Source organism: Bombina bombina, chromosome 5 (genome assembly GCF_027579735.1).
Source record: "Bombina bombina isolate aBomBom1 chromosome 5, aBomBom1.pri, whole genome shotgun sequence".
In the NCBI taxonomy this organism is placed as follows: Eukaryota; Metazoa; Chordata; class Amphibia; order Anura; family Bombinatoridae; genus Bombina; species Bombina bombina.
In genome coordinates, this window is record NC_069503.1 from 141,114,510 (window position 1) to 141,128,448 (window position 13,939).

Below are 13,939 nucleotides of genomic sequence, written 5' to 3' on the forward strand. Positions count from 1 at the left end.
TTCTCTTGCCGTTGGATTCACAGACGGCTATCAGTACCCACGATCCCTGGGCAAATGAAGATACTACCCGAGGCCGGCCATTGCTGCAGGGAGTCAGTAAAGCAGAGCTGAGTTTGTTGCCCTCTTGGGAAGAAGGAATCTACTTTGTTACAGCGAGATCTGATGCTTCCACATTGGGGAGTAATGGTGTCAGTGAACAACCCATGGTGATACAGAGCAGAGATAAAGGCCTCAGAAACTACGCTATACTGCCAGGGAGACAACGCAGAGCCAATCCCCGGGCGCTTACCTATTTGGATTTGCCGGCCATCGGTATCTGTGTCGGATCGCTAACACATGCACTAATCTGCTCATCAACTGACTTAACTATCAAGGGGGATACTCCCAACGCTGCTCATGAGGGTTTTTTGCCGGTCAAGATACAACCGATTAAGGTCAGTGCAATTCACATCAGTACGGTGGGATCAACTTCTAAAAAGGGGCCGGAAAGCCCAGAGGAGCTATTACAAGATTTTGCTGTGGCTATGGCCTCACGGCAACTAATAACATATATCGAAGCTCTATGGGCCTATTCTCCTACACAAGGTACTTTACACAAGGCGTCAGTGATGAACCCCTTACGACTGCAGAAGCTATCATCTACTGTGCCCTCCTCGGACCTGCTTGTTACAGGGGTTTGATAAAGAATTAAATTATTTATACATACTCTAATCCCTGTGTATATTGGAGTGACTTTATTTCTTAGAGTAAATGTATCCCTTACAACTGCATTCTTAATCTCGACTATTATCAGTTAAGAAAACCTGAGTCCTAAACCATAAGTATTACTGTTGCATTATTTATGTTTGTCCTCTCACCTACTATTGTTGGGAGGCCTATATCCATATATCATTGCATGTCCATACCTTAGACATCTCATCCTAGACATCCTGTATTTTATGCACTATTAGACATTGGGTAAATTTCCATGCCACCGCTACTTGTAAAGAGAGATTGCTATTGTTACTGCATAACTCCCTTTGTCCATAACTACTCTAGTGCGGGGAGATATACATTCATGCATAATACTTTTAGAAACATGATAGATTGTTTCTACTTAACACTACTCTTTTGAAGCCCCTCACCATTTACGTTTTCTAGGGGTTCTTGAGCAACATATACCTACTACACTAAGATTGTCTACCACTAATATAATGAGGTACACTCCCCTGCCTAACTAGATTAGGCTATTACCTTATGTTCAGATTGTTGAGTTTATATGGGCTCTGGGCTGCTCACTCACTTAGTGACACTCATAATACTAAGTATGACCACCTTGTTAGGGAATCTTTGCCCAATACAACATAGGCCTGAACCTTCTCATACAGGGCCAAAATTATACCAATATTCCCTGTCTATACTATAGTTATACTGTTGTGTTCATCTACTAATGTCTTTATCGGAAGGCTTTTGAGGATAACCCTGTTATTACTTAGAGTCTGCCTGCCTCAATTGTTTGATAATTATCAATTCAGTTATGTACATGCTAAATCTCTATATATAGTTACTCTAGACTAAACTTCTCATTGCACTGCAATTATTTGCTTTATCTGCATGTCTGACACTGTTCAGGACGGTGCTATTACCCACAAATGTCCAGTGGCATTGGTGCTGTCATTAAGCTGTTTATATTGCAATATTAACTAGATACATGAAAGGTCTCATATATAACAGAATGCCACATTAAGCAATATTGATTTTGTGTGATTGATAATGTATCACTAACTTACTGTTTTTCGAGCTAAACATGTCAATGGAGCCTTCTAGTATACTATCGCCTAATCTTGTACTCGTGTTATAAAAAACAAACAAAAAAAAAAAAAACTTCGCTGTATTATATTAACTAGCTGTTATATATTGGTATAATGTCTGCTCCTTTAACACTATGTTGTTATATATTAACTTATGTCTACCTGAGATGAAACTGAATAATACATATAGGCTGTAACCTTAATGTTAGTAACCAGCACACTGGGGCTCCTAAGTTAGGGCTTCAATTATGTGAATTTTGATATAGCGCTCTTTATATGTTCCTAATGCTGGTCATGATGCCGTTGTATTTCGTGTTATAGGTACTTTATAGATTACTATGGCTGCTCATAGGCTTTGATATGTACTTCTGTATCCCAAACCACGTAGTACTCCTAGTGATGCTCCTCTATTGTACCATAACTATACACCTATACCTGTTAGACTCTATACTATCATGATAGAAAGGGGTTAGCCATGTATATACTTAATGTTTAGTATGATCTCATTTTACTCATTTTTATCAAATATATCATTTTCCCCAGATGTTAAAGGATTAATATACAATTATACCCAACTTTTATCTTTAATACTGTTTAGTATAGCTCATATTTACATACTGTTTATTACTCCCAATATATTTTTACTTTTTATCTATTCTAAATATTCCCGGGCTTCTTTATGGAGCCGCTAGCCCCCATGACATTTCTTTACAGACTTTATCTCCCCGCATCCTTTCCCGCTCTCTATTTGTGAGCGGGTCATATCCACTATGCCCTAACCGTCCTTGTCCAGTGGTGACAATTTCCCTGAGGGGAGATACTGCATAAATGCTCCAATAATGATACATGAGTCTCATCCTAACCAGGCTGGAGCTGTACCTACTCTTTCCTGATACCCATTACAAATTACATTTAACTCTCGTATAGCGCAGTCTTACACGCCATACATTATACAACAATAAATAAGTGACCCTGTTCATTAACATTCCTATGGTCTTCCGCCCCCCCCCACTGTAGTTGACCATAGCTATTTATATTGCTATTATTATTACTTCCTTCAAATAACTTAAGTATGCTATAATATTGTTATGTAGAAAAATTATCTGTATAAGCGGTGCTTACCCGCTGACAATTCCCTAATTCCCCCCCTCTTTTTTTTATGAAGCTCTTGACATTATGACCCTGACTTTAACTATACGAAGTACTCAAGTACAAACTAGTTCAGAATAAAATGGGTCTATATGGTAGCTACAGTGCTCTTTCAGAGTGCCTTTTTTAACATTATGGCCTGGGATAATAGCTACCCATATTATCATATAAAAACACAAAATGAGGTTTTCAGATGTATTTTGGTATTCATTATATATATTTTTTCTTTTATTTTTTGCCTGTTATGTTGTTATTGCGACAATCATTGCTATGTTTTGAAATATGTATATGCCATAGTTTTTCTGTTGTCATTATGAAAAACCCTCAATAAAAAATTATTAATAAACTAATTTATTGATAGTGTAGTGTTAGGTTTAATTGTAACTTAGGTTAGGATTTATTTTACAGGTAATTTTGTAATTATTTTAACTAGGTAGCTATTAAATAGTAAATAACTATTTAATAGCTATTGTACCTAGTTAAAAAAAAAACAAAGTTGCCTGTAAAATAAATATAAATCCTAAAATAGCTACAATGTAATTATTATTTATATTGTAGCTATATTAGGGTTTATTTTACTGGTAAGTATTTAGCTTTAAATAGGATTAATTTTTTTAATAAGAAATAATTTATTTTGTTAGAATAAAATTATATTTAACTTAGGGGGGTGTTAGGGTTAGGGTTAGACTTAGCTTTAGGGGTTAATACATTTATTAGAGTAGTGGCGAGGTCCGGTCGGCAGATTAGGGGTTAATACTTGAAGTTAGGTGTCGCAGATGTTAGGGAGGGCAGATTAGGGGTTAATACTATTTATTACAGGGTTTGTGAGGCCGGAGTGAGGCGGTTTAGGGGTTAATACATTTATTATAGTGGCGGCGAGGTCCGGTCGGCAGATTAGGGTTTAATAAATATAATATAGGGGTCGGCGATGTTAGGGGCAGCAGATTAGGGGTACATAGGGATAATGTAGGTGGCGGCGGTGTCCGGAGAGGCAGATTAGGGGTTAATAATAATATGCAGGGGTCAGCGATAGTGGGGGTGGCAGATTAGGGGTTAATAAGTGTAAGGTTAGGGGTGTTTAGACTCGGGGTACATGTTAGAGTGTTAGGTGCAGACTTAGAAACTGTTTCCCCATAGGAAACAATGGGGCTGCGTTAGGAGCTGAACGCTGCTTTTTTGCAGGTGTTAGGTTTTTTTTCAGCCCAAACTGCCCCATTGTTTCCTATAGGGGAATCGTGCACAAGCACGTTTTTTCAGCTTACCGCTACCGTAAGCAACGCTGGAGTGGCGGTAAATATGCCACTACGCTCCCTTTTTTGGAGCCTAACGCAGCCCTTCAGAGAACTCTCAATACCAGCGTTATTTAAAAGGTGCTGGGGGAAAAAAACATGCGTAGCTTACGCACCCCTTTGGCCGCAAAACTCTAAATCTAGCCAGAAGTTATCAAGTGGCTAAAATGATGTGTTCTTTTTTTAACAGTTCTGAACAAAATAATTGACTTATTTTATAGTGATGCAATGCCAGAGTTAAATGTATTACATTTTTATATTTTGAACTAAGACACACATTTATATATTTAAAAGAACAGTAAACAGTTTGTGGGTATAAGATCTGTCTTCACTCATGTACAAAATTAAAGGAACAGTTTAGTCAAAATTAACCTTTAATGATTCAGATAGGACATGCACTTTTAAACAACTTTCCAATATACTTTTATCATCAAATTTGCTTTTGTTCTCTTGATATTCTTTGTTAAAAGCTAAACTTAGATAGACACATAGGCTAATTTCTAAGCCCTTTAAAGCTGCCTCTTATCTCAGTGCATTTTGACAGTTTTTCACAGCTAGACGGCGTTAGTTCATGTGTGCCATATAGATAACATTGTGCTCACTCAAGTAGAGTGACCTAGGATTCAGCGCTGATTGGCTAAAATGCAAGACTGTCAAAAGAACTGAGATAAGGGGGCAGTGCAGAGGCTTAGATAAAAGGTAATCACAGAGGTAAAAAGTATATTAATATAACTGTGTTGGTTTTGCAAACCTGGGTAATGGGTAAAAAAAGGGATTATTATCTATGTTTTTAAACAATACCAATTCTGAAGTAGACTGTCCCTTAAAAACACTAGGTGAGTTTGATAATGTTTGGAATGGGTTATCACCTTTTATGCGGCAGGTGTTTTCCAGTAGCCAAATTCTCCCCACCATTTGCCATATGTGAAGGAACCAGTCCAGTTATTGCTACACCATGTTCTTTACTTACTGTGTATTTTGAAACTATGGGCTCCATCTTTAGCAGCCAATTATTATATACAGGTAGCCCTCAGTTTACGCCGGGGTTAGGTTCCAGAAGGAATGGTTGTAAATCGAAACCGTTGTAAACTGAAACCCAGTTTATAATGTAAGTCAGTGGGAAGTGAGGGAGATAGGTTCCACGCCTCTCTCAAAATTGTCATAAGTAACACCTAATACATTATTTTTAAAACTTTGAAATGAAGACTTTAAATGCTAAACAGCATTATAAACCTAATAAAATAATCACACAACACAGAATATATAATTAACTGAGTTAAATGAACAAAAACATTTGCTAAACAGCATTATAAACCTAATAAAATAATCACACAACACAGACTTCACTTGCATTTTTATGCAAACAGTTCTTTCTATGCATTCCAGTCTGGACTGATTTATAGACAGGGAAGATCTTGTTTCTTTGAAATCTGCCCGATAGCTCAGATCTGGTTAAACTGATTAATTTCAGCTTGCTTGGCTTTGCTGCAACACAAGCGGACATCTCCACCTACTGACTATTTTAATAAATGCACTGCTTCTCAATGCTTTTCAATAGCAGTCACATGACTGGAAAAAAGGTTGTTATTCTGAAACGGTGTAAATTGAACCGTTGTAAACCGAGGGCCACCTGTATATGTAAATTGATTGTAAAGCCCCCTTTAAAAACATATTGCACATCACAATTTGGTTGAAACCAGTTAATAAAAAGACAAATAGCCACCTAGCTATAAAAAGTAGGTAAAGCAGTGAATTTAAGTTATCATATTTGTTTCAAAGGTGCGAATAATAGATCTTAAAGAGACAGTATATCTCATTTGTTAATAAGTTTTGCTGTGCCTTTAAAAGTGGCGTATGAGTAAATGTACTGTGCCTTATTTATTAATAATGTACCTCAGAAGCTCAGTAAGGTAGAGCTTTCCAGCACACCTCTAGATGGGCATTTTTAAAAAAAATATTTTAAAATGCCGTCAGTAAAGCCAATGAGGACTGGGTCAATAGCGCAGTGCTTTTTCCCTCTGCATGTTCTCAGCACAAGCTGTCTTCCTGTGTTATAAATGCTAATGTTAACTGAACTTTTAAGAAATGTCACAAGGCTCAGGTGTAAAATGTTTAAAAGATACACTTGTATAAAAATATTAAGGTTCAAGTATATAATGAAACATAAATCTCTGACAACAATTAGGGTAAGCAAACCTTTCTTGCAAACAAGGGGTTACATACGACTCTTTGGCAACCAAATGGTCAAACAAAGTTTTAATTTCTCCATATAAATATATTTCACATGGTTGTGACTGACAGAGGGAGTGATTATAACTTACAACTGCACTTTTTTAATAACCAACACCTAGATTACGAGTTTTGCGTTAGAGGCTGTGCGGTGCTAACGAGCAGTTTATGCTCACTGCTCACTTACAGACAGCGCTGTTATTACGGGTTTTTACAAACCAGACAAGAAGTGAGCGTTGAGCAAAATTTTGCTCATTACCGCACTCCAATACCAGCGCTGCTTACGTTAGCGGTGAGCTGGTGTAACATGCTCGTGCACGATTTCCCCATAGGAATAAAAGGGGAGAGCCGGCTGAAAAAAAGTCTAACACCTGCAAAAAAGCAGCGTAAAGCTCCCTAACGCAGCCCCATTGATTCCTATGGGGAAATACATTTTATATCTACACCTAACACCCTAACATGAACCCCGAGTCTAAACACCCCTAATCTTACACTTCTTAACCCCTAATCTGCCGCCCCGGACATCGCCAACACCTACATTATAATTATTAACCCTCAATCTGCCGCTCCGGACAACGCGGCCACCTACATTATACTTATGAACCCTTAATCTACTGCCCACAACATCGCCGACACCTACATTATATTTATTAAGCCCTAATCTGCCGCCCCCAATGTCGCCGCAACCTACCTACACTTCTTAAACCCTAATCTGCCGCCCCCAACTTCGCCGCCACTATAATAAACATATTATTTATTTTAACTAGGTACAATAGTTATTAAATAGTTATTAACTATTTAATAACTACCTAGATAAAATAAATACAAATGTACCTGTAAAATAAAACCTAACCTAAGTTACAATTACACCTAACACTACACTATAATTAAATTATTACCATAAATTAACTAAATTAAATACAATTACCTAAATTAAATTAAATTATCTAAAGTTAAAAAAACCCCACTAAATTACAGAAAATAATAAACAAATTACAAGATTTTTAAACTAATTACACCTAATCTAATCCCCCTAATAAAATTAAAAAGCCCCCCAAAATAAAAAAAGCCCTACCCTAAATTACAAATAGCCCTTACAAGGGCCTTTTGCAGGGCATTGCCCCAAAGTAATCAGCTCTTTTACCTGTAAAAAAAATTACAAATCCCCCCCAACATTAAAACCCACCACCCACACAACCAACCCTACTCTAAAACCCACCCAATACCCCCTTAAAAAAACCTAACACTAACCCCTTCAAGATCACCTCACCGGGAGAAGTCTTCATCCAACTGGGCCAAAGTCCTCAACGCAAAACTCATAATCTAGCCGCAATTTTGTAAATTTAAGGCTAGATTACGAGTTGTGCGTTAGGTTAAAAAAGCAGCGATAAGAGGTCCTAACGCTGCTTTTTAATGCCCGCTGTTATTACGAGTCTTGAAGGTACAGGCTCACCGCTCACTTATTTGGACAGACTTGCATAGCGCCGGTATTACGAGTCTGCCAAAAAGTGAGCGGTAAACCCTCTCCTGTCAAGACTGGTACCGCATTTTAAAGTCAGTAGTTAAGAGTTTAACACTACAACACCGTAGCATAAAACTCTTAACTAAAGTGCTAAAAATTACACTAACACCCATAAACTACCTATAACCCCCTAAACCGAGCTCCTCCCGCATCGCAAACACTAAAAAAAAAATTAACCCCTAATCTGCCGAACCGGACATTGCCGCCACTATAATAAATATTTTAACCCCTAAACCGCTGCACTCCCGCCTCGCAAACATTAGTTAAATATTATTAACCCCTAATCTGCCGGCCCTAACATCGCCGACACCTACCTACATTTATTAACCCCTAATCTGCCTCCCCCAATGTCGCTGCCACTATTCTAAAGTTATTAACCCCTAAATCTGTCTAACCCTAACCCCCCCTAACTTAAATATAATTTAAATAAATCTAAATAAAAATTACTATAATTAACTAAATTATTCCTGTTTAAAACTAAATACTTACCTATAAAATAAACCCTAAGATAGCTACAATATAACTAATAGTTACATTGTAGCTATCTTAGGCCTAGATTTAGAGTTGGGCGGTAGCCGTGAAAACCAGCGTTAGAGGCTCCTAACGCTGGTTTTGGGCTACCGCCGGTATTTGGAGTCAGTCAGGAAAGGGTCTAACGCTCACTTTCCAGCCGCGACTTTTCCATACCGCAGACCACCTTACGTCATTTGCGTATCCTATCTTTTCAATGGGATCTTTCTAACGCCGGTATTTAGAGTCGTGGCTGAAGTGAGCGTTAGAAATCTAACGACAAAACTCCAGCCGCAGAAAAAAGTCAGTAGTTGAGAGCTTTCTGGGCTTACGCCGGTTTATAAAGCTCTTAACTACTGTGCTCTAAAGTACACTAACACCCATAAACTACCTATGTACCCCTAAACCGAGGTCCCCCCACATCGCCGCCACTCGATTAATTTTTTTTAACCTTTAATCTGCCAACCGCCACCTACGTTATACTTATGTACCCCTAATCTGCTGCCCCTAACACCGCCGACCCCTGTATTATATTTATTAACCCCTAACCTGCCCCACACAACGTCGCCGCCAGCTACCTACAATAATTAACCCCTAATCTGCTGACCGCAAAGCGCCGCCACCTACGTTATCCTTATGTACCCCTAATCTGCTGCCCCTAACACCGCCGACCCCTATATTATATTTATTAACCCCTAATCTGCCCCCCTCAACGTCGCCTCCACCTGCCTACACTTATTAAACCCTAATCTGCCGAGCAGACCACACCGCTACTATAATAAAGTCATTAACCCCTAATCCGCCTCACTCCCGCCTCAATAACCCTATAATAAATAGTATTAACCCCTAATCTGCCCTCCCTAACATCACCGACACCTAACTTCAATTATTAACCCCTAATCTGCCGACCGAATCTCGCCGCTACTGTAATAAATGGATTAACCCCTAAAGCTAAGTCTAACCCTAACACTAACACCCCCCTAAGTTAAATATAATTTAAATCTAACGAAATTAATTAACTCTTATTAAATAAATTATTCCTGTTTAAATCTAAATACTTACCTGTAAAATAAACCCTAATATAGCTACAATATAAATTATAATTATATTATAGCTATTTTAGGATTTATATTTATTTTACAGGTAACTTTGTATTTATTTTAACCAGATACAATAGCTATTAAATAGTTAAGAACTATTTAATAGCTAAAATAGTTAAAATAATTACAAAATTACCTGTAAAATAAATCCTAACCTAAGTTACAATTAAACCTAACACTACACTATCAATAAATAAATTAAATAAAATACCTACAATTACCTACAATTAAACATAACACTACACTATCAATAAATTAATTAAATACAATATCTACAAATAAATACAATGAAATAAACTAACTAAAGTACAAACAATAAAAAAGAACTAAGTTACAAAAAATAAAAAAATATTTACAAACATCAGAAAAATATTACAATTTTAAACTAATTACACCTACTCTAAGCTCCCTAATAAAATAACAAAGCCCCCCAAAATAAAAAAATGCCCTACCCTATTCTAAATTAAAAAAGTTTAAAGCTCTTTTACCTTACCAGCCCTTAAAAGGACCTTTTGTAGATATTGTATTTAATTAATTTATTGATAGTGTAGTGTAAATACAAAGTTACCTGTAAAATAAATATAAATCCTAAAATAGCTATAATATAATTATAATTTATATTGTAGCTATATTAGGGTTTATTTTACAGGTAAGTATTTAGCTTTAAATAGGAATAATTTATTTAATAAGAGTTAATAAGAGTTAATTTATTTCGTTAGATTTAAATTATATTTAATTTAGGGGGGTGTTAGTGTTAGGGTTAGACTTAGCTTTAGGGGTTAATCCATTTATTACAGTAGCGGCGAGATTCGGTCGGCAGATTAGGGGTTAATAATTGAAGTTAGGTGTCGGTGATGTTAGGGAGGGCAGATTAGGGGTTAATACTATTTATTATAGGGTTAATGAGGCGGGAGTGAGGCGGATTAGGGGTTAATAACTTTATTATAGTAGCGGTGCGGTCCGCTCGGCAGATTAGGGGTTAATAAGTGTAGGCAGGTGGAGGCGACGTTGAGGGGGGCAGATTAGGGGTTATTAAATATAATATAGGGGCAGCAGATTAGGGGTACATAGCTAGAATGTAGGTGGCGGTGGTGTACGGAGCGGCAGATTAGGGGTTAATAATAATATGCAGGGGTCAGCGATAGCGGGGGCGGCAGAATATGGGTTAATAAGTGTAATGTTAGGGGTGTTTAGACTCGGGGTACATGTTAGAGTGTTAGGTGCAGACGTAGGAAGTGTTTCCCCATAGAAAACAATGGGGCTGCGTTAGGAGCTGAACGCTGCTTTTTTGCAGGTGTTAGGTTTTTTTTCAGCTCAAACAGCCCCATTGTTTTCTATGGGGGAATCGTGCACGAGCACGTTTTTTAAGCTGGCCGCGTCCGTAAGCACTGCTGGTATCGAGAGTTGCAGTGGCGTTAAATTATGCTCTACGCTCCCTTTTTGGAGCCTAACGCACTGAAAACCCAGCCATTCTGTGAACTCTAAATACCAGCGGTATTTAAAAGGTGCATGGGAAAAAAAGCACGCGTAGCTAACGCACCCCTTTGGCCGCAGAACTCTAAATCTAGGCGTTAGGGTTTATTTTTATTTTACTGGCAAGTTTGTATTTATTTTAACTAGATAGAATAGTTATTAAATAGTTATTAACTATTTAATAGCTACCTATCTAAAATAAATACAAAAGTACCTGTAAAATAAAACCTAATCTAAGTTACAATAACACCTAACACTACACTATAATTAAATGACTTACCTAAATTAAATTCAATTAAATAAAATTAGCTAAAGTACAAAAAAAGCAAAACACTAAATTACAGAAAATAATAAACAAATTACAAGATTTTTAAACTAATTACACCTAATCTAATCCCACTAACGAAATTAAAAAGCCCCCCCCCAAATAAAAAAGCTCTACCCTACACTAAATTACAAATAGCCCCAAAGTAATCAGCTCTTTTACCTGAAAAATAATTACAAATCCCCCCAACATTAAAACCCACCACCCACACAACCAACCCTACTCTAAAACCCACCCAATACCCCCTTAAAAAAAACCTAACACTAACCCCTTGAAGATCACCTTACCGGGAGAAGTCTTCATCCAACCGGGCCGAAGTCCTCAACGAAGCCGGGAGAAGTCTTCATCCAAGCCAAGCGAAGTTGTCCTCCAGACGGGCAGAAGTCTTCATCCAGATGGCATCTTCTATCTTCATCCATCCGGTGCGGAGCAGGTCCATCTTCAAGACATCCAACGTGGAGCATCCTCTTCATCCGACGGCTCTTCTGGAATGAAGGTTCCTTTAAATGACGTCATCCAAGATGGCGTCCCTTCAATTCCGATTGGCTAATAGAATTCTATCAGCCAATCGGAATCAAGGTAGAAAAAATTCTATTGGCTGATGCAATCAGCCAATAGGATTGAGCTTGGATTCTATTGGCTGATTGGAACAGCCAATAGAATGCCAGCTCAATCCTATTGGCTGATTTTTTTGTTTTGCGAAACAGTTAACCACAGCGCTGAGGTAGCGCTATCCAGACGTGCGTTGACTACAATTGCAGTCAAGCAATCGTGTTTACTTTCAGCTTATATGAGCGAAAAACCCGCTGCACACATATAATCAACCCCTTATTGCTTGTGCGTAACTGTTAGTGTTCCTCTCGTAATCTAGCCCTAATTTAGCAGTGCTTGCAGCAATATAATAAATCATGCGCTATTATTATGATTTTATAATGTCATATCATTTAAAATGTATACTCAGGGGTGAGCAATCTTGGCACTCCAGAAGTTTTGGAACTACATGATGCTCAGACACTTTAAGCTGGCTGAGCATCATGGGAAATGTAGTTCCAAAACATCTGAAGTGCCAAAGCGGACTCAATAGAAGCAATATTTGCAACAGTGCATAACATAATATTGCTTCAGGCCCTTCTCTTTCTGTTTTGCATATGTAAATATGACCCTGGGGATAGTCTCCCTAAGGGTGATGGAGGAAACCAGACGTGGACTCCTTGCCTAATGTGCTTAGAGGGATATGGCTGCACCTCCCTGATGAGGCCCAAAGGAGGCCGAAACGATCATCTGGGGTTGTCATGTTTGTAGTTCAGAGGAGAATTGCCTGGTATTTTGGGGCTGGACTGACCATGTTGGCGGGATCAGACTGATATACTTCAGGAAAGTTTTCCTCTGTGAAAAGCACAATTGGGCAGAAAGAAGCTACTCCCAGGTGGCAACTGGACAAAAGAACACGCTATTGATGCTGCTGTTCGTTCCTGGCAGACTGCTTCTCCTTTTGTTTTCCTTCTGCCATATAGTCTTTAGGGCACATGAACGCCTCTAATGCTATCTAGGTATGCTCTTCAATAAAGTATAGCAAGAGAGCAATATAAATGTAATAACAGACGTAATATGAAACATGTATAAAACTGCATGCTCTATCATTTGAATTATGAAAGTTTAATTTTGATTTCCATGTTCCTTTAAACCTGAGTTGAGACTGACCAGCTAGACAGTATCATTGTACTTGTGCTGTGGTTACTGCCTTTTACTTAACAGGGCTTATATATAAAGTTCTCTTTCTTTAGAGAGCAACATTAAGACCACTAATGTATTATTATAGCCAATTCTATTCACCCTCTGAACCTTAGGAAATCTGAAAGGGTCAAGTTATTTTGAAGAGCAATGAGGTGCAAACATGACATGTTCTAATTCTTTAAATCCTGTCATTTGAATGCTATAGATCCCACAAGCCTAGGGGTGAGAATTATTATTTTGCGTGCAGACAAGGTTTTCATAGTGAGAGCCTTCAGGTCCTCGGAGCAGAATTAGTTGCTGCAATTTAAAGGGACAGTAAAGTCATAATTAGACATTCATGATTTAGACAGAGCATACAATTTTAAACAATTTTCCAGTTTACTTCTATTATTTAATTTGCTTCCTTCTCTTGTTATCCTTAGCTGAAAGGTTTATCTAGGAAAGCTCAGGAGCAGCAAAGAACCCAGGTTCTAGTTGCTGATTGGTGGCTACATATATATACCGATTGTAATTGTCTCACCCATGAGTTCAGTTAGAAACCAGTAGTGCAATGCTGCTCCTTCAACACATGATACCAAGAGAATGAAACACATTTGATAATAGAAGTAAACTGGAAAGTTATTTAAAATTGTATGTTCTACCTAAATTATGAAAGAGAAATGTTGGGTTTCATGTCCCTTTAAGATTACAGCTAGTTTAACTCTGCCCCCTGCGCTTGTACAATCAATTGCACGTAGATAATCTGGATGAACGAGTCTTGGTTGTCTGGTGTCCACAACCTCTGAGGTTGCAGACATATTAAGAAGCAGCCGTTAAAG